Below are 19,009 nucleotides of genomic sequence, written 5' to 3'. Positions count from 1 at the left end.
GATACGAGGCCGTTGGGATCCAGCACGACGTTCCGTATTCCTCCTGAACCCACCGATTCCATATTGTGCTAACAGTCATTGGATCTCGACCAACGCGAGCAGCAATGTCGCGATACGATAAACCGTAATAGCTATAGACTACAATCAGAACTTTATCAAAGTCGGAAACGTGATGGTACGCATTTCTCCTCCTTACACGAGGCATCACAACAACGTTTCACCAGGCAACGCAAGTCAACTGCTGTTTGTGTATGAGAAACCGGTTGCAAACTTTCCTCATATCAGCACGTTGTAGGTGTCGCCACCGGCGCCAACCTTGTGTGAATGCTCTGAAAAATTAATCGTTTGCATATCACAGCATCTTCTTCCTTTCGGTTAAATTTCGCGTCTGTAACACGTCATCGTCGTGGTGTAGCAATTTTAATGGCCGGTAGTGTATAATAATAAATAATAATTTCAAAACAAAATATGAACAATAATTTAAAACCACCACTAAAGTGGGTCTAACGCCTCAGGCACACACAGAAATAGTGAGGGCCTTCGAGAATCGAGTATGACATTCATTATTCACTCGGTCTGAAGACGACCGCCGGACGCCATCTGGATAACATGGCGTGATGCTACGGCCTACAGCAGGAGACAGGCCGTCACGCTCCAGTTCTACCTCCTCACTGCTGGCGTCTCTCTCCTGCTGGTCTCAGTCTCACATTGGCCTCTTTGATATCATTTTGTAACTTTTATTTTTAACTGAAGCTGATCCTGATAGTGCTTACTAGTGCAATCTCTTCTCTCGCTTCACGCGCTTGAGATTCGTCCCTGTTCTCTCGCTTTAAGCGCTTGATATTCGTCTTCCTGTTTGCCTGTAAATCTTAAATGCAGGATACATTTCAATTAATGAATCAAATTTTGGCTTCTCCCTTTGTCACGACTGTAGTACGTCCCTTCTTTTCCACTTGCATCCCCACGATAAGCTTTACTTAATCGATGTTCGAATTGACTGCGTGACTCAACCGTGTAAGTAGTGCATGGGGGCTTAATTAAATACAATGCAAATATTTTTGGTAGCTGTATGTCCGATTACGCTGTTTCGTAAACGGTTGGCCCTGACTAGTTTTAGTACGCAATCTGACTGCATAGAACAACAACAAAGAATGAAATGAAAATTTCCTGTTAACACAATTAATTAATTAAGTCCCCAGCAACTATAAAACCTAAGAAACCAAAGCACAAGTGTAATTGTTCTGTGTGTGGGAGTGTGACTCAACGTACACATCTGGCACGGTTCTTCTTCAACAAGACAAGAAATTTCAAATACCATTTATACTGACGTGATAGAAAAAAATTAGAAATACTGTAATTGCGCAAGAAACCTGAATTACACTCTAATACAAGAACACACGCCAGATGCTTTGTTGACTGAACCTGTAATGACGCATTATTTAAGACATTGATATAATAAAAAGAGAAGGAAAAATTTTTTTCTTTTACCTTCATGTATTGACGAAAATCACTCTGATCATTACAATATATCTCCACACCGACTCGCTACTACCACATCTCAACAAGAACTTTTCAGTATCACATCTCAGTAAGCACTGCCTACTACGAGTTCTCGACCAGCACTTTTCACTAGCACATCTCAACAAGCACTGACTACTACGAGTTCTCCCCAAGCTCTGCCAGTGGAGGCGGCTGAATAATACTCTTTGGCGCAATCTCTGGCGCAGTGGCTCAGTGTAGCCACCTTTCAGTAGGATCGAAACAGATGCTCCCTGTTGTAACCTGCCTAGTTGTCAAAGATGGGGTGTCCAGGAAACGTGCTTCTCGCATCGCCAGACAACAATTCAAGCAAATCGTCTTAAAGAGTTTTACTACGAAATTAATCAATGACAATACTTAACTCTGAGAAATACATAAATGTTTTTGAAGCAAAGGGCGACATGCTAAATAAGCAATGTCCGCCAGTATATAGATGCCAATAGAAGTGAAGTAATACAGTTGATGCTTCTATCCAGGTCACTGGTCTTCACGCTTATGTGTTGTTCTTGTTGTTGTTGTGGTCTTCAGTCCTGAGACTGGTTTGATGCAGCTCTCCATGCTACTCTATCCTGTGCAAGCCTCTTCATCTCCCAGTACTTACCGCAACCTACATCCTTCTGAATCTGCTTAGTGTATTCATCTCTTCGTCTCCCTCTATGATTTTTACCCTCCACATTGCCCTCCAATGCTAAATTTGTGATCCCTTGATGCCTCAGAACATGTCTTACCAACCGGTCCCTTCTTCTTTTCAAGTTGTGCCACAAACTCCTCTTCTCCCCAATTCTATTCAATACCTCCTCATTAGTTATGTGATCTACGCATCTAATCTTCAGCATTCTACTGTAGCACCACATTTCGAAAGCTTCTATTCTCTTCTTGGCCAAACTATTTATCGTCCATGTTTCACTTCCATACATGGCTACACTCCATACAAATACTTTCAGAAACGACTTCCTGACACTTAAATCTATACCCGATGTTAACAAATCTCTCTTCTTCAGAAAAGCTTTCCTTGCCATTGCCAGTCTACATTTTATATCCTCTCTATTTCGACCATCATCAGTTATTTTGCTCCTCAAATAGCAAAACTCCTTTACTACTTTAAGTGTCTCATTTCCTAATCTAATTCCCTCAGCATCACCCGACTTAATTCGACTACATTCCATTATCCTCGTTTTGCTTTTGTTGATGTTCATCTTATATCCTCCTTTCAAGACACTGTCCATTCCATTCAACTGCTCTTCCAGGTCCTTTGCTGTCCCTGGCAGAATTACAATGCCATCGGCGAACCTCAAAGTTTTTATTTCTTCTGCATGGATTTTCATACCTACTCCGAATTTTTCTTTTGTTTCCTTTACTGCTTGCTCAATAAGTCGTACAACTGGCAGCGGCCAGTCGGGTGCAGCTTTTATGTTTCCTTCGCGTAGAGGACGCTGCCGTCGCGTTGTCGTCCTAGAGAGGTGTCGGTCAGCGTGCAATTGGCTGACGTCTTCTTCACAGCCCTCTCTTTTCTAACGTTCCCGACTGGCGTTCCTGCGCTTCACTTCACGCCGGAACACTCCGAAAGCCACATAGTCTAATATGACATTATTTAGGCTCCATTCGTTAAGGTTAAGGTGAGGTTCTGACAAGATGTACCTCCACAACATGTGGATGCATTGTCGCAATGGCCTTACGAGTATCCTTGATGGCTCTATTATGTGTTTGTGCGTTAAGACCTGGTTCTCATTCAAAATAGTCCAAATTTCTATTTTTAATTGCATTTTTTGAAAGGTATACGAGTCAAGATTGATGGAACGAAAGCGTTTTTTAATTCGTGCGCTACAAAAGATTCTGCAGCCCATTGTTCGAAGCAGTGTCACAGCCGCCGTGGGACGTTCGCAGCCGGAGACGCCCGACTCAGGTAGACAACTTGTCGTACCGTGTCGCACGTCCACAAAATGATTTACACTGCAGTATGCATGCAAACATATTCGCCGAAAAAGCTGACGAACTACGTATGCAGACTGCGGAACGAAGCATATCTGCTCAGCCGGATCAGCTTCTCTCGCCAAGAAGAAAGAGCGAATTGCTCTCCAGGAGCAATTAGAGTTAGAAGAAGGGTCGACAAGCAGTCCTGGAACTGCAGACTAAACGTGAGTACCGGAAACACTTTTTCTTTTTGGTCAAGTTTTGGATAAGAAATTATCGAAACATAACTTTTCGTCCGACATATTGGATTATCCATTTTGAATTTGGAAATCTAACTTCAGATTTGTATTCAGCGACATCAAAAATATGTAACAGCATGTAGTTTTTATGAAAATTGGACAAATAATGCAGTTACAAGTTTTCCCTAAACTTTAAACAGGTTTTTCTCGAGAAAAGACGTGTCAAAACTGCGTACTGCATAAAATAGAAACGGTTCAACCTTTTAACTTCTACCTTTGACCCCCGAAAAGTAAACACTTTTCTTGGTACCTTATGGAATCTGTTAAAATTAACTAGCTTTTTGGAAAGCCATAAAGAGTGTCAATAACCTCACAAATCGAACTCAGACTTCGACTTAGCACCATTTCGTTAAATTTAAGGTTATTTCGTTGCAGTTAGGTATAAAGTCCCATAAATTTAGTGTATTGTCGGCTGAAGTTATCTATTTTATATTACAGATAACTCCTGAGAGGCTACACTGCACGCAGTCTGCGTACTTCAAACTCGCAGGCTCTTGATCAAACCGTAATTACGGGCTTCATTTTTTGTATAGAAAATCTGAAATGAAGTTCCAAGTATGATCAATCATAATCCTTTACATGTCTTTTAATTGTCTCAAAAAAGTCCGAACTTTGCCTATTTTAGCTCATTCCAATGAAAACCTGACCTTAAGGAAATCTTTAAATGTTTAAATTGACTTTGGGGACGTGTCCGTACAGTCATCTCAAGAGTGGAAGACACGACAGTGTGTTTCGTATCCTGGTACGGAGTTACGTAGCCTTAGATTTATAATTTGACGCTATGCAGGCGATTTTCGTGTCGGTTACGGTGGTATGAAGAGGAAGACAACACAACACACAGTCCCCGAGCGCAGAAAATCTCCGGGAATCGAACGCGGGTCCCTCCGTTTAGTAATCTTTCGCGCTGACCCGGCAGCTATCGAGGCGGGCGCATGTTTAGGATGAAGCTCTGGACACGAGGTTTTCGATAGATGACAGAGTGCAACGACAAGGTAATACATCGTAATTTCCTCTCTCTATACAATATTTTAGCAGCAACGGTGTTTCAAAAGGGGATGACAACAGTGCCATTCACGCTTAGCATATATATCCTATAGTTCTTGTGAAATGTTCCACAGATAGCCGTCAGATGAAAATGGTCTTTACTTCAAAAATTCTCGAAAGCGAAAATAGGTAAGTCAAGTGTTTTTCAGTGTTTTTCAGGTAAGAAATTTACGTCTCTTGTAATATCGTATCTCAGTATTTCTTCTGTGGTATATACAAGTTTACATTGCAATGAATGAAATGCCTGAGATGCCGTGGAGCATTTAATACAATACAGCGAGCACACATGTTGCGCAGTCATTTGATACAGATTCACGCTCTGTGGTGTGCAACGCTCCCCTCTGGTCTTTGTAAAGGAGCAATGAAGGAAACGAAAGGACTCACTCTTGTATTAATTATCAGACTACGTAGACTTCTATTGAATTTTGTATGAAGCTAATTGACTGTATTGTTGGAAGTCAGCCATCTTGTGTAATGCTGAAAGTTGATTAATTGATAGGTTGAACTAAGTTAAATATGAACACTAATTCTTGATGGACTGTATAAGACGAGTACAGAAAAATACATCACTGTATAAACTGAAAAGATAACTACGGATTTTTTTCAAGTTATACAGTCTACATGAATTCCGACGTGTTGCACATCAGAATAGACGTTCGCACGGATGGAATTTGACCGAAAATCCACGAATCTGGGAGAATTCGTATCCTCCGCAAGTGTTTTCATCCTTTTTGAGATTCCAGTCTAGAGTGGTTCCATTACATACACAACGTTAGAACGTTGTACTGCGAGGAATAATTCCTTTTGGAGTTAATAGCATGCGACAAAGTTAGCAGCGAGACATCCGGCAGCCGAAGATTAATTTTGAGGAGCTTCAGAAGACAAACACCAGATGGAAGTGCCACTTAATAAGCACTTTGAAATTTGCACAAACGTTACAGAAATTCTTACGATATTAACTTTGAGACTGCAATTAAATTTCAGGTAACAGATAACTTCAAACAACACTAAACAGATAAAAATATAAATTTTCCTTTAATATATTTTAAAAGTGTCGACAAATCTTGAGAAGAAATAGGTCCAGCTTAGAGTATATTAATTGTTGCCTATGTATTACATTGTTATATATATTGTACATTAACAGATGTGTTGCATTTCTTTAAGTGTACTTGTGGGAGGAATCGTGGAGCAGTGATTGTACTGCAGCCAAGGTTCTCCACAGACAATTTCATCAGGGAAGACTTCCAAGAGGCAAGCTCAATGAACATTCTCACCTACAACGCCCCTGTGTCAGTTCAATCAAATATCAAAGTAGAGTATTAAGTATACAAGAAAATACGTGTCTCGTTTTGTTTCACCACTTGATGGCAAACTTGTTTCAATCTGTTTGATGTGCTGGCGATGTAGTACTGGCGCTGTTCGTTCAACTACTGTGGTACAAGCATAGAGAGTAATGGGATTACTAAGGAACTGTTTACAATCACTTGCTAACGTGCGACTCTTTTTCGTACTTGATTTGCATCCTTACGCCGCTACAAGTTTCATACTATTCGATCTATTAAGCGGCAGCGGTCGAGCAGTTTCCCATAGGCGTAATCTGGTGTTCCACGTGAAAACGTCGGTGGTGATGACAGAATAAACAAGGCTGATGCTGAAAAATGTGTTCCGACCAAATATCTTCAGCTCGTGATGGTCGCCTTGAAAGAAAACTGTGTTGCACACAAGTAATTTCCGTCGTCTGAATCTGGTATCTCGGAGAAGGACATGTGACAGCACCGATTTTTTGATTGGCAGATTGTACACTTGTATCAAATTACGAAGTTCTCGGCAGCGAGGGCATTTGAGAAGCTAATGCTGTCTGTTAATAGAATGGACGCGTTAAGCTCGGCGACATCGTCTTCTTATTCGAAAGTTATACGCTGCGTGCCAGCGTTGGGTTTAAATAACCGTCTATTACTATCCAATTCATGAACAAGACAGCAATACTACTGTGTGCTTTCCATTCTTCCCTTCGGTTATTTATTTACTATTATAATTTGTAACCTAGGGATTAATGGAGCGTTCGCATCTCTAGACGGCTACGACCCATGAGGTAAGTTATAAGTATAGAAATAGAATTAGATTTGGAGAGGAGCTACATTTGGCTTCGAGTAGTAGTAACTGACGAAGAACCCATTGATTGCGAGGTCGCAAAGGCCAATGACGTTTACTGCATTCGACGCCCCTCATATTGTCTACCATACAATCAGAATACTCGTATTGGTTACTAATGGCAACAGGGGACGGGACTGGACGAATCCAATGGTGAGCATAGCAGAGGAAATGCATATCAAAGGAACCCTGGAAATTAGAGGTACCAAGGGAGCTGTATCAAGATTAACTAACATCAACGCCTTCAAGCATTAGTGTACAATTACGCTGATTGTTTATACAGATGATAAGTTGACTGGGAAGTTATTTATTGTGCTGCGAGAAGTTGGTGGTGCCAATTCCTTCTCGTGTGCGTGGTCTTGCAAGGACAGTAGGAAATATTTACGTCACAGCAAATAAGAGTTGGAAATGGACGTACGAGAGTTATAACTATGGTATGAGCACTGCTTTTGGCTAATAGCTGGTCAAAATAACTGTTTTCGCTTGATTCCTGATCTAAGTATTTGCTTATCATACTCCTTTGGACGAAAATATCCCTCCTGAAGTGTGTGTGACATTGCGGTTCATACCACACGGAACCTCTGAACAAATTCAGCCTTTGGAGGTTTGGAAACTGGAAATTTGTTGTAAGTTCGTAGGGGACCAAACTGTTCAGGTCATCAGTCCCTAGGCATACACGATACCTAATCTAATTTAAACTAACTTACGCTAAGAACAACACACCACCCATACCCGAGGGCGGACTCGAAACTTCGACGGGGAGAGCCGCGCGAACCAAAGCATGGCGCCCAAGTCCACGCGGCTACACCGCGCGGCTGTATGTTTTTTCCCTACCTATAAGACATATAGCACTATCTGCAGCTACTCCTTAAAGGAAGCCAGTTTCATAGCAAGCTCCACGATAAGTCTGGCGTGAGGTCGGTCGCTTGACGGCGCGTTTTGGCGCGGGCCCGCCCGTTGCCTGCGCGCCGTAAGGCACGGAAGCTCGCACTGGGGCGTATCGCTTTCCAGTCGGGTGTGCTGCGGCAGTCCTCACAGGGGAAGTGACGCGTCTCGTATAGCCTCTCCTTCCCAAGTGGCTCTTTCCGCCTTCCCGTGGTGCCAGATGTTAAGCTCGGCATTCTGCCTTGCGACAAAAGGGAGAGCTGCGACCCAACCCGATGCGAAAGCGAAGGGTGCGTGGCACAGGGGGAGCTGTGTCGTGGGACCGAACACCAGTCCCTTCTGTTCACAGGGCACAGACCAACAGGTGCTCTGCATGCCGGCGACTTCGTTTGTTGGCGTGGGATCGCGGCGCGAGTTGGCAAGGGTGCTTCGCCGCGCCCCTGGGTAACCGGGGCGTGTTCTACCAAACCCAGGAGGTGGTGACATCGCCTGGGCCAGGTTAGATGGGTCCAGACCGCCGAACGACTGGGGGACCGACCCGCCACCTGAGTAGGAGTGGGTCCTGGGCCGAGAGGTGGAAACTCGGGCAAGTAGGCGGCGAAGGACGAGGGGTGCATCCGCCTCTCCGGAGTGCGGGGTGCACTTGCCGAAGAGCGTCGCGTGAAATCGTCGATGATGGGGCCACCGAGGGGGACCAGTGCGCTGGCAATGGCGCGTTGAACCCAGCAGCTCGGGAGTGCCATTGACCTAGGGCGAGGTCGGTGGGCGAGCCGCAGCAGTCCCCCCCCCCCCCCCCCCATGCCAGAGGAGCTGGTCCGGGGCAAGAGACGGGCTCCCACATCTTATCACTCGTTCCTATGATGGCTGAAACCGAAGCGAGTGATAGGAGTGCGCCTTTACGGGCTTCTACGATGTCTGCTCCCTCTCCACAGGACGGGACGGGACAGGCAGATGATGAGAGTGTCGTGCAGAGGCATACGAGAATTACTATGCTCTTAGAGCAAAACGTGAAAAACGGAAAAATTAGTCAAGCGGCTCTTAACACAATCAAGAACGAGCTATCGGCCTGGGCCATAGCTCATGCAAGACTGGAAGGCCGCATTATGGAATTAGAAAAGGAAAATGAAAGGCTAAGGAAACAACCAACTAAGACTCGGGCGGCTGTGGCTGCACAGGCGCCTACCAAACAAATATCGACCAAAGACACCATTGAAAAAGTTGTAAAAAGGTCAGACACGGGAGTCTTCTTGAGGACCCTGCCTGGCCAAGACACTAGCGTTAAAAGGATACAAGAGCTGTTAACAACAACAACAGATCCAGTCAAGGATAAGATCAAAATTAAAAAAAGTCAAACCCAGTAGAAACTGTAATTGTGGAAGTTGCTAGTGAGGAGGATAAAGAGAAGCTTTTAAATAATCAAAAACTAAACTCAGTTGTGAAGTGTGAACCACCTAGAAAGAGGAATCCACTAATAATATTATATGATGCACCCACGGTAATGACGAATGACGAGTTACATGAGACCATCAGATCACAAAATTTCGATGACGTGAATGAACAGGAATTCCAAAACTCTTTCAAGTTGAAATTCAAAACAGGGCCTTGAGATTGTGATGTGGTACATCACGTGGCCGTGGTCTCTGCGCAATTGTGGAAAAGAATAAGATCAATGGGCAGACTATATGTAGGCTTCCACGCCATTAACACCAGAGACTATATCGTGGTACCTCGCTGCCATAACTGTGGCGACCTGGACCACATTTTCAGGCACTGCACCAGGGGGGCGGCTTGCTCCAGGTGTGGTGAGAGTGGGCACAACCGCAAGGAATGTAAAGCAACAGGGGTTTGCATTCCATGTAAGAATCGTGGGAAGAAATCCTGTGGTGCCACGGGACGGAACTGCCCCACTTACAGGATGCTGGAACAACGCCTCATATCCAGAATCGACTATGGCTGAGCAGGGATCAGGTAACAGGATGCTTAAACACAAGTCCCTGAGTAAAAGGAAGAGGGATGCTGTGAGGGCTAATAGATTTAGGGAATTTTTAAGGTCGCTTTCGGGCACCGAAAAAATTATAACAATCGAGAAAGAAATTCAAACAGATCCCTTTATGGTGGACAGATGCATACAAACTGATTTCCTGGAAAAGAACACAGCTCCCCCTCCCCCAAACTGGGGAGAAAGGCCGAATATAGATCTACAACGGAAGAAGCATCCTGTGGTGGTGGCGGCCTCCCTGGCCTCTACTCACGAACCTAAACATACTAAACAACAACCACTCCAAGAAAGCACAGTTTCTAGCACCAGCGCAAACCCATCCATGGCAGATACCCCAGTAATCAGGCTACCGCCCGTAGACCCAGTTAGGGTGTATCCCAACATTGAATTTACAATGCAACTAGCGAGATTGGAGCAGCCGGCTATCCTAACCACTGCCTTGAGACATGTGGTCCGGGTAGGACATGAGAATGGAAGAAAGGTCACCTTCTCGGTAATGGAGGCTGTAGATAGAATACACTTGAAGTCAGTGAACCTTCCTACCGACTTCGGAGCCCTGCGAGACTTACTCAAGAAAGTGTTTGAGAGAAGTGGGGAGAAATTTGACCTAGATGACATCTACATTCAATCAGTCCTAGCTCATGGTCGAATCGCCTTTGATTGGAGCAAGACTTGGCCTGACGATAGAATGCACACTTACTTCCCATAATGACTAAATTAACCGTTGGACAACTAATTACACATAACAGCAGACTTGTGATGCAGGAGCTCCGAAGGGAGGTGGAGGAGAGGAGGCTTGACGTACTCTGCTTACAGGAGCCGTACTCACAAGCTGGGAAACTTTCATTTGCAGCCGCTACATGGCAAATAGTTAGTAGTGGGGAAACCCCCAAAGCGGCAATTGTCATTACAAACCAGTCTCTACGTGTAACAATACTCGCACAATTCTCCACCAGTCACTGCAACGTCGTGGAGGTACAGGCTCCCATGGGAATTATAATCTTTATACGCTCCTGGAAATGGAAAAAAGAACACATTGACACCGGTGTGTCAGACCCACCATACTTGCTCCGGACACTGCGAGAGGGCTGTACAAGCAATGATCACACGCACGGCACAGCGGACACACCAGGAACCGCGGTGTTGGCCGTCGAATGGCGCTAGCTGCGCAGCATTTGTGCACCGCCGCCGTCAGTGTCAGCCAGTTTGCCGTGGCATACGGAGCTCCATCGCAGTCTTTAACAAAAAAAATGGTTCAAATGGCTCTGAGCACTATGGGACTCAACATCTTAGGTCATAAGTCCCTAGAACTTAGAACTACTTAAACCTAACTAACCTAAGGACATCACACACACCCATGCCCGAGGCAGGATTCGAACCTGCGACCGTAGCAGTCCCGCGGTTCCGGACTGCAGCGCCAGAACCGCTAGACCACCGCGGCCGGCAGTCTTTAACACTGGTAGCATGCCGCGACAGCGTGGACGTGAACCGTATGTGCAGTTGACGGACTTTGAGCGAGGGCGTATAGTGGGCATGCGGGAGGCCGAGTGGACGTACCACCGAATTGCTCAACACGTGGGGCGTGAGGTCTCCACAGTACATCGATGTTGTCGCCAGTGGTCGGCGGAAGGTGCACGTGCCCGTCGACCTGGGACCGGACCGCAGCGACGCACGGATGCACGCCAAGACCGTAGGATCCTACGCAGTGCCGTAGGGGACCGCACCGCCACTTCCCAGCAAATTAGGGACACTGTTACTCCTGGGGTATCGGCGAGGACCATTCGCAACCGTCTCCATGAAGCTGGGCTACGGTCCCGCACACCGTTAGGCCGTCTTCCGCTCACGCCCCAACATCGTGCAGCCCACCTCCAGTGGCGTCGCGACAGGCGTGAATGGAGGGACGAATGGAGACGTGTCGTCTTCAGCGATGAGAGTCGCTTCTGCCTTGGTGCCAATGATGGTCGTATGCGTGTTTGGCGCCGTGCAGGTGAGCGCCACAATCAGGACTGCATACGACCGAGGCACACAGGGCAAACACCCTGCATCATGGTGTGGGGAGCGATCTCCTACACTGGCCGTACACCACTGGAGATCGTCGAGGGGACACTGAATAGTGCACGGTACATCCAAACCGTCATCGAACCCATCGTTCTACCATTCCTAGACCGGCAAGGGAACTTGCTGTTCCAACAGGACAATGCACGTCCGCATGTATCCCGTGCCACCCAACGCGCTCTAGAAGGTGTAAGTCAACTACCCTGGCCAGCAAGATCTCCGGATCTGTCCCCCATTGAGCATGTTTGGGACTGGATGAAGCGTCGTCTCACGCGGTCTGCACGTCCAGCACGAACGCTGGTCCAACTGAGGCGCCAGGTGGAAATGGCATGGCAAGCCGTTCCACAGGACTACATCCAGCATCTCTACGATCGTCTCCATGGGAGAATAGCAGCCTGCATTGCTGCGAAAGGTGGATATACACTGTACTAGTGCCGACATTGTGCATGCTCTGTTGCCTGTGTCTATGTGCCTGTGGTTCTGTCAGTGTGATCATGTGATGTATCTGACCCCAGGAATGTGTCAATAAAGTTTCCCCTTCCTGGGACAATGAATTCACGGTGTTCTTATTTCAATTTCCAGGAGTGTATTTATGTCGATTTGGGAAGAGGGCTACACCAGCGTGTGACTGTGGCGATCCGGAGGCTACACCCGAGCATGTAGTTTACGAATGTCCCCTCTTCAATGATATCGCAAATACACTACGAGACAGACTACCCAACTATGACACATGTCAACCACTCAGGCGAGAGGAAACTTTTCAGACCTTAAACACATTGCCTAACGAGGTATCTCGAAAAGTTCTAACTGAATGCTTAAGAGAGATACACTACATACTAACGACAATAACCACCGATTGCGCCCAAGAGCCCTATTCCCATGCCACCTGTGCGTGGACTGGCCGACTCCATCTCAGTTGGAATCCGCTACGTGCAGGATTAGGGGGAGTAGGGGTCAACACCACCGATTGTGACACACGCCCGATAAGACGTAGGATAAGTTAGTTTGCAGGACTTAGTTATAGGAAATTATGATAGGAACTGCAGCGAATTTAACATCGAGGCCTGCCCAGTGCCAGGGGCATGCTCTTCGGGACTAGCTCGAAGAGCAAGGCAGATTAAAGTAGGTTTGTATCTTACACTGGCACACATGTGACGCTGCAGAATACATACAAATTAAAGTAGTTATAGGAATTAGGTATAAACAGTAGATGTTAGATATTAAATGCCCATTGTTTGTTAACAACTATAGCTCACTTATTAAAACTAAAACTAGCTGAAAACTTAATACAAATTATAACTGTTATGGCCCATTAATGAATTAAGGAAGTGGGTTAACTTGTATAATTATAATGGTTTTGCTAATAAAGAATTTTTTTTTTAAAAAAAAGCTCCACGATAGACTGTTTTGCATTCGGTTGCACGCCATCACTATCCATCGGTTCTCACTATCCCGTCACACCAATACGATTCTATATGCATTCCTCAAGAGTGGATACCTAACTGAAGGTCTTGCATGGTTTGCATCTCTCAAGGCGTTCACATTAGATCTTGATGGTGCGAACCTTGGTGATCGCTGTGGCAAACCATTTTTCATTCGGTGTTCACGATGCAAGGTAATGTTTTGTTTTGAACATTTCCTGAATGTCGACGATGCCCATTTTGTGAAATGTAATAAACGCAGCCGGCCGCGGTGGTCTAGCGGTTCTAGGCGCTTCAGTCCGGAACCGCGCGACTGCTACGGTCGCAGGTTCGAATCCTGCCTCGGGCATGGATGTGTGTGATGTCCTTAGGTTAGTTAGTTTTAAGTAGTTCTAAGTTCTAGGGGACTGATGACCACAGTAGTTAAGTCCCATAGTGCTCAGAGCCATTTGAACCATTTTTAATAAACGCATATTAGAAGGTTTATCTCTGCACCTCCCGCACCTATTTTTTGTCGCCTTCCTAGTGCACTTAGCGAGTCATTAGCAGCTAATATTTTTCCTGTCATAGATGTTAAAACAACACTTTCAAATGAGCCTTACTAAAGACTGAACTTGCGACCTCGCACTCAAGGGGTTCCCCGTGTGAATTGTTAGGAGCAAACACAGGAATAAAATAGCTATTTAACTAAATGATATTTTGTCTGGTGAAACCAGCGTTCATATTTGGAAAGAACTAGTGCGCATCTTATACTTCCCAACGTCACAATGTCAAAGGACGTGCATTAATCGTTAAAATTCGAAATGCTCTTTCTTATACCCAGTGCTGAACTTTGAAGATGGTACGGAAATTCCGGTCTCTTTTCTGTTAATGTTTTCAGATGATTGTGTAAGTGCTAACTTTCTCCAGTTGAAACCAAGGCTAAATCTGTGTTGTTTGGATGCCGGTGGCGAGTGATTTCGATGCTTCAATATCGAATGAAACGAACAGGAGATTCCTCTTGAAAGCACGTGGCATTTACTTCTAACATAGTAGCAGCGCTTCTGACGGAAAGATCACAATGCCCTCGTTCTGTAATGATACTTTATTACTGATCCTGCGTTTGTAGGAATATCACAAACTCATCTCATTGTTTTCGGGCTGAGTAACAACTGCCCTGGAAGACTGCGTCTTAAGTACACAATGTGAGCTGTCGTGAATTTCTGCCTCATATCGTGGTTACGCTAACCATTGTCAACGCAACAAGTAAGTATCAAGGTCCGTCGATTGTAGGCAAACAAAGGCGCATAGCTGGAACTCTGATATGCTCTCAGATCAGAAGCGTTCGGTAGCTCGTAACGGCTGTGCGGTTGCCATAACACTGTTGTCTCGCTCTTCTGGTCTGGACACACACAGCAGTAACAGCTACTGATTTCATTTGCTCATCGGCCAACAGCGTTCTAATGTCTGCGTAGACGAAGCTGTCGGCTTAAAAACCTGTGAGTATCGTGTTCATTGACAATGACCTTGTTTAACATAAGTCTCCTAACCGTTCCTCTGCGCGTTTGTGTGCTCTCAGCTACAAAAATAATTCTAAAGGCCACTACAGTCCTTTCCTGCACGTTTCAAGGATGTAGTGAAAGTATTCTCGTCCTTTTCTCTGCACGTGTATTATTCAAGCACTACATCTTAATAGAGCATAAACTGTCTAGCAATATAGGTTGCTTGAAATTACTGCAACCAGTCCCCTTTTGCAATGTTCTTCAACTTTTTTATTATTCCATTACCGATTTCGAACCACCTAGCGCTTCATCATGACACGGTACATATATTTACTGTCGGAAGCAGTGTGGGTGTCATGTAGCTGTGGTAAGAAGTATAGACTATAAATGTAAGCACTGAGTGTGGCGGGAATTATTCACATTTTGTTGCTTTACTTACGTGATTAGTATCCGTTAGTTGGATGTTGGCGTGCACAGTATTCTGGAAAATACAATAACATCCAAGCAACGGATCACTATAAGAAAAGAAAAAAAATCTATTGTGAATAATTCTCGTCACCCTCAGTGCTTACATGTTTCGTTTATACATCTTGCCACAGCTACGTGACTCCTACACTGCTGCAAACAGTTTATATATGTCCGATATGATGATGAATCGCTATGTGGTTTGAAACTGGTAATGGAACAATAAAAAAATTTAAGAGAAAAACAAAAGGTGACTTGTTCCAGCAATGTCGAGAAACCTTTATTGACCAAAGTCGCAGTGTTCCTCATTTTTTTGTCTAGTAATGGTGACTGACTGAATGAAGTTCTTCCACACTGTAAAGTGTTAATGGGTTTCATTGCCTAGAAACTACTGTACTTCGCGATTCGAAAATATTTTTACAACCTTTGGGGAAATGTTTCTTACATCAAAACAAGAAAAGAAGCCCACATAAACATATCCAAAAATCTTTGGTTTTTTGCTTATTTGCGTCAAGTACAGCCTAACAACAGCATTCTACTCGGTCAAAGAAGGCTGTAACTCGTATCCATTGTATGCTAGATGACGATGTGGTGTCATTAAGAGTTATTCCCATATGTCATTTGTTACTGGCCTGTCTCCAAGACTTACTAGAAGAAGAAAAATTTAGTGTACACTTGATAGTTCTCAAGCAAATTTCAGGTTTCATTCTTCGAGATGTAGTGAATTGTGTCAACATGAGAAATGAATAGGTAGAGGGGAATCGTTTCTACGGCCTGAACGTTATGCTGACGTCAGATCTTTGGATCTTTATCTCTGTGGCAGTTAAACAACTGGTTTATGCAATAGAAGAGATGCAGGAACTCTTCACCGACACTTTATGGAAGCCACCGAAAGCATTCGATACCGCCAGGGCGAGTGTGAAAGGGTGAGAGACTTCGTTATTAGACGCGAGCAGTGGCAGCCAGAGATGGACATTTTGAACATTTAGTGTGAGCTTCTGAGCTGATGATACTATCAAGCTGACAAGGGGTACCTCATATGTTGAACATAAATTTTCACTGAAATGTTAATTAAGTAAAGATTTTTGTACATACGTTTATGTGAACAATTGTTCTTGTTTTTTGGTGTGAGGAACCTTTCAATCGAGTTTGTAAAAGTATTTAGGAGTCATCCTGTCTAATCCTTCATTTTCCTAATCAACCATCTATTCAAATAGCTGACAAAGTTTGTTAAAACCAAGCCTTTTTTTTTAAGTCACCGTCTTACTTTTAAATATTTAGGAAGTAGCTGGTAGTTGCTTGCTCCTACTTGAATCCACGTAAACAGTGAAGCGGGTTTTGTGTATGAGGTGTCTACAATTACATCTCTAACGTAAGATGAGTGCCGGAGGATACACAGGCGTATGAGACAAATCCCCTCTCCCCCTGCCCCTCCTTTCTATTTCATTTACGTATGGCACGGAGAGAGAAAGACTATCGTCGGTTCCCATCTGTATGAATAATAATTTCTCTATTTTTAGCGCCATGGCCATTAAGCAAGATTTGAGGGAAGTAATACGTCTCTAGATTCATTTTGGAACCCGGATTCTGGGAATTTCTCAAGTCTTTCCTCGTTGCGTCTCTCTTGTAACTGCAGCTCGTCGAACACTCTCACGATAACTAAACAAACTAGTGACGAATCACGGAACTCCTATTTGAACCTTCTCTGTCACTTCCATTTATCCATCTTGGCAAGGACCTGTGACTGACGAACAATATTCGTGAAATTGTCGAAAGAGATTTTCATGAGGGACCTCTTTCCTGTATAAACCACTTTTCCCCAGGATCCTTTCAGTACAGCTGAGTCTAGCGTCTGTCGTGCATATGGCGGTTCTTCAGGTTTGATGGCCTCGGGCAAGTACAGGAAGCGCAACAGCCTCAAAGGCTGCGGGGAAGAGTCAGGACATGCGGGGACCAAGCAGCAATCGGTATTGTAATTGTAAACTGTCGAAGCTGCGTTGGTAAAGTACCGGAACTTCAAGCGCAGATAGAAAGCACCAAAAACTGAAATCGTTATAGGTACGGAAAGTTGGCTGAAGCCAGAGATAAATTCTGCCGAAATTTTTACAAAGGCACAGACAGTATTTAGAAAGGATAGAGTGCATGGAACCGGTGGTGGCGTGTTTGTCGCTGTTAGTAGTAGTTTATCCTGTAGTGAAATAGAAGTGGATAGTTCCTGTGAATTATTATGGGTGGAGGCTATACTCAACAACCGAGGTAGGTTTTACCGACCTCCCGACTCAGCAGCATTAGTGACAGAACAACTGAAAGAAAATCTGGATTACATTTCACATACGTTTCCTCAGAATGTTATAGTCTTCGGTGGAGATATCAATTTACCAGATATAGACAGGGACACACACAGATGTCTAGGACGGGTGGTAGGGACAGAGCATCGAGTGACATTATACTGAGTACACTATCCGAAAATTACCTCGAGCAATTAAAAGGAGAACCGACTCGTTGAGGTAACATCTTGGACTTACTGATAACAAACAGACCCGAACTTTTCGACTCTGTAAGCGCAGAACTGGGAATCACTGATCATAAGGCCGTTGCAGCATGCGTGAATATGGAAGTAAATAGGAATATAAAAAAAGGGAGGAAGGTTTATCTGTTTAGCAAGAGTAATGGGAGGCATATTTCAGACTACCTAACATATCAAAACGAAAATTTCTGTTCCGGCACTGACAATGTTGAGTGTTTATGGTAAAAGTTCAAGGCAATCGTAAAATGTGTTTTAGACAGGTACGTGCCGAGCAAACTGTGAGGTACGGGAAAAACCCACCGTGGTCCAACAACAAAGTTGGGAAATTACTGCGAAAGCAAAGAGAGCTTCACTGCAAATTTAAAAGCATCCAAAACCTCTCAGACAAACAAAAGCTAAACGATGTCAAAGTTAGCGTAAGGATGGCTGTGCGTGAAGCGTTCAGTGAATTCGAAAGTAAAATTCTATGTACCGACTTGACAGAAAATCCTAGGAAGTTCTGGTTTTACGATAAATCAATAAGCGGCTCGAAACAGCATATCCAGACACTCCGGGATGATGGCATTGAAACAGAGGATGACGCTTGTAAAGCTGAAATACTTAACACCTTTTTCCAAAGCTGTTTCACAGAGGAAGACCGCACTGCAGTTCCTTCTCTAAATCCTCGCCCGAACGAAAAAATGACTAACATCGAAATAAATGTCCAAGGAATAGAAAAGCAACTGAAATCACTCAACAGAGGTAAGTCCACTGGATCTGACGGGATATCAATTCGATTCTACACAGAATACGCGAAAGAACTTGCCCCCCTTCTAACAGCCGTTTACCGCAAGTCTCTAGAGGAACGGAAGGTTCCAAATGATTGGAAAAGAACACAGGTAGTTCCAGTTTTCAAGAAGGGTCATCGAGCAGACGCTCAAAACTATCTGACATCGATCTGTTGTAGAATTTTGGAACATGTTTCTTGCTCACGAATCATGTCATTTCTGGAAACCCAGAATCTACTCTGTAGGAATCAACATGTATTCCGGAAACAGCGATCGTGTGAGACCCATCTCGCTTTATTTGTTCACGAGACCCAAAAAATATTATATAGAGGCTCCCATGTAGATGCCATTTTCCTTGACTTCCGGAAGGCGTTCGATACAGTTCCGCACTGTCGCCTGATAAACAAAGTAAGAGCCTACGGAATATCAGACCAGCTGTGTGGCTGGATTGAAGAGTTTTTACCA

This window comes from Schistocerca americana, chromosome 5 (genome assembly GCF_021461395.2).
Source record: "Schistocerca americana isolate TAMUIC-IGC-003095 chromosome 5, iqSchAmer2.1, whole genome shotgun sequence".
In the NCBI taxonomy this organism is placed as follows: domain Eukaryota; kingdom Metazoa; phylum Arthropoda; class Insecta; order Orthoptera; family Acrididae; genus Schistocerca; species Schistocerca americana.
The sequence above is the reverse complement of the archived record's forward strand: the minus strand, read 5'-3'. Positions refer to the sequence as shown.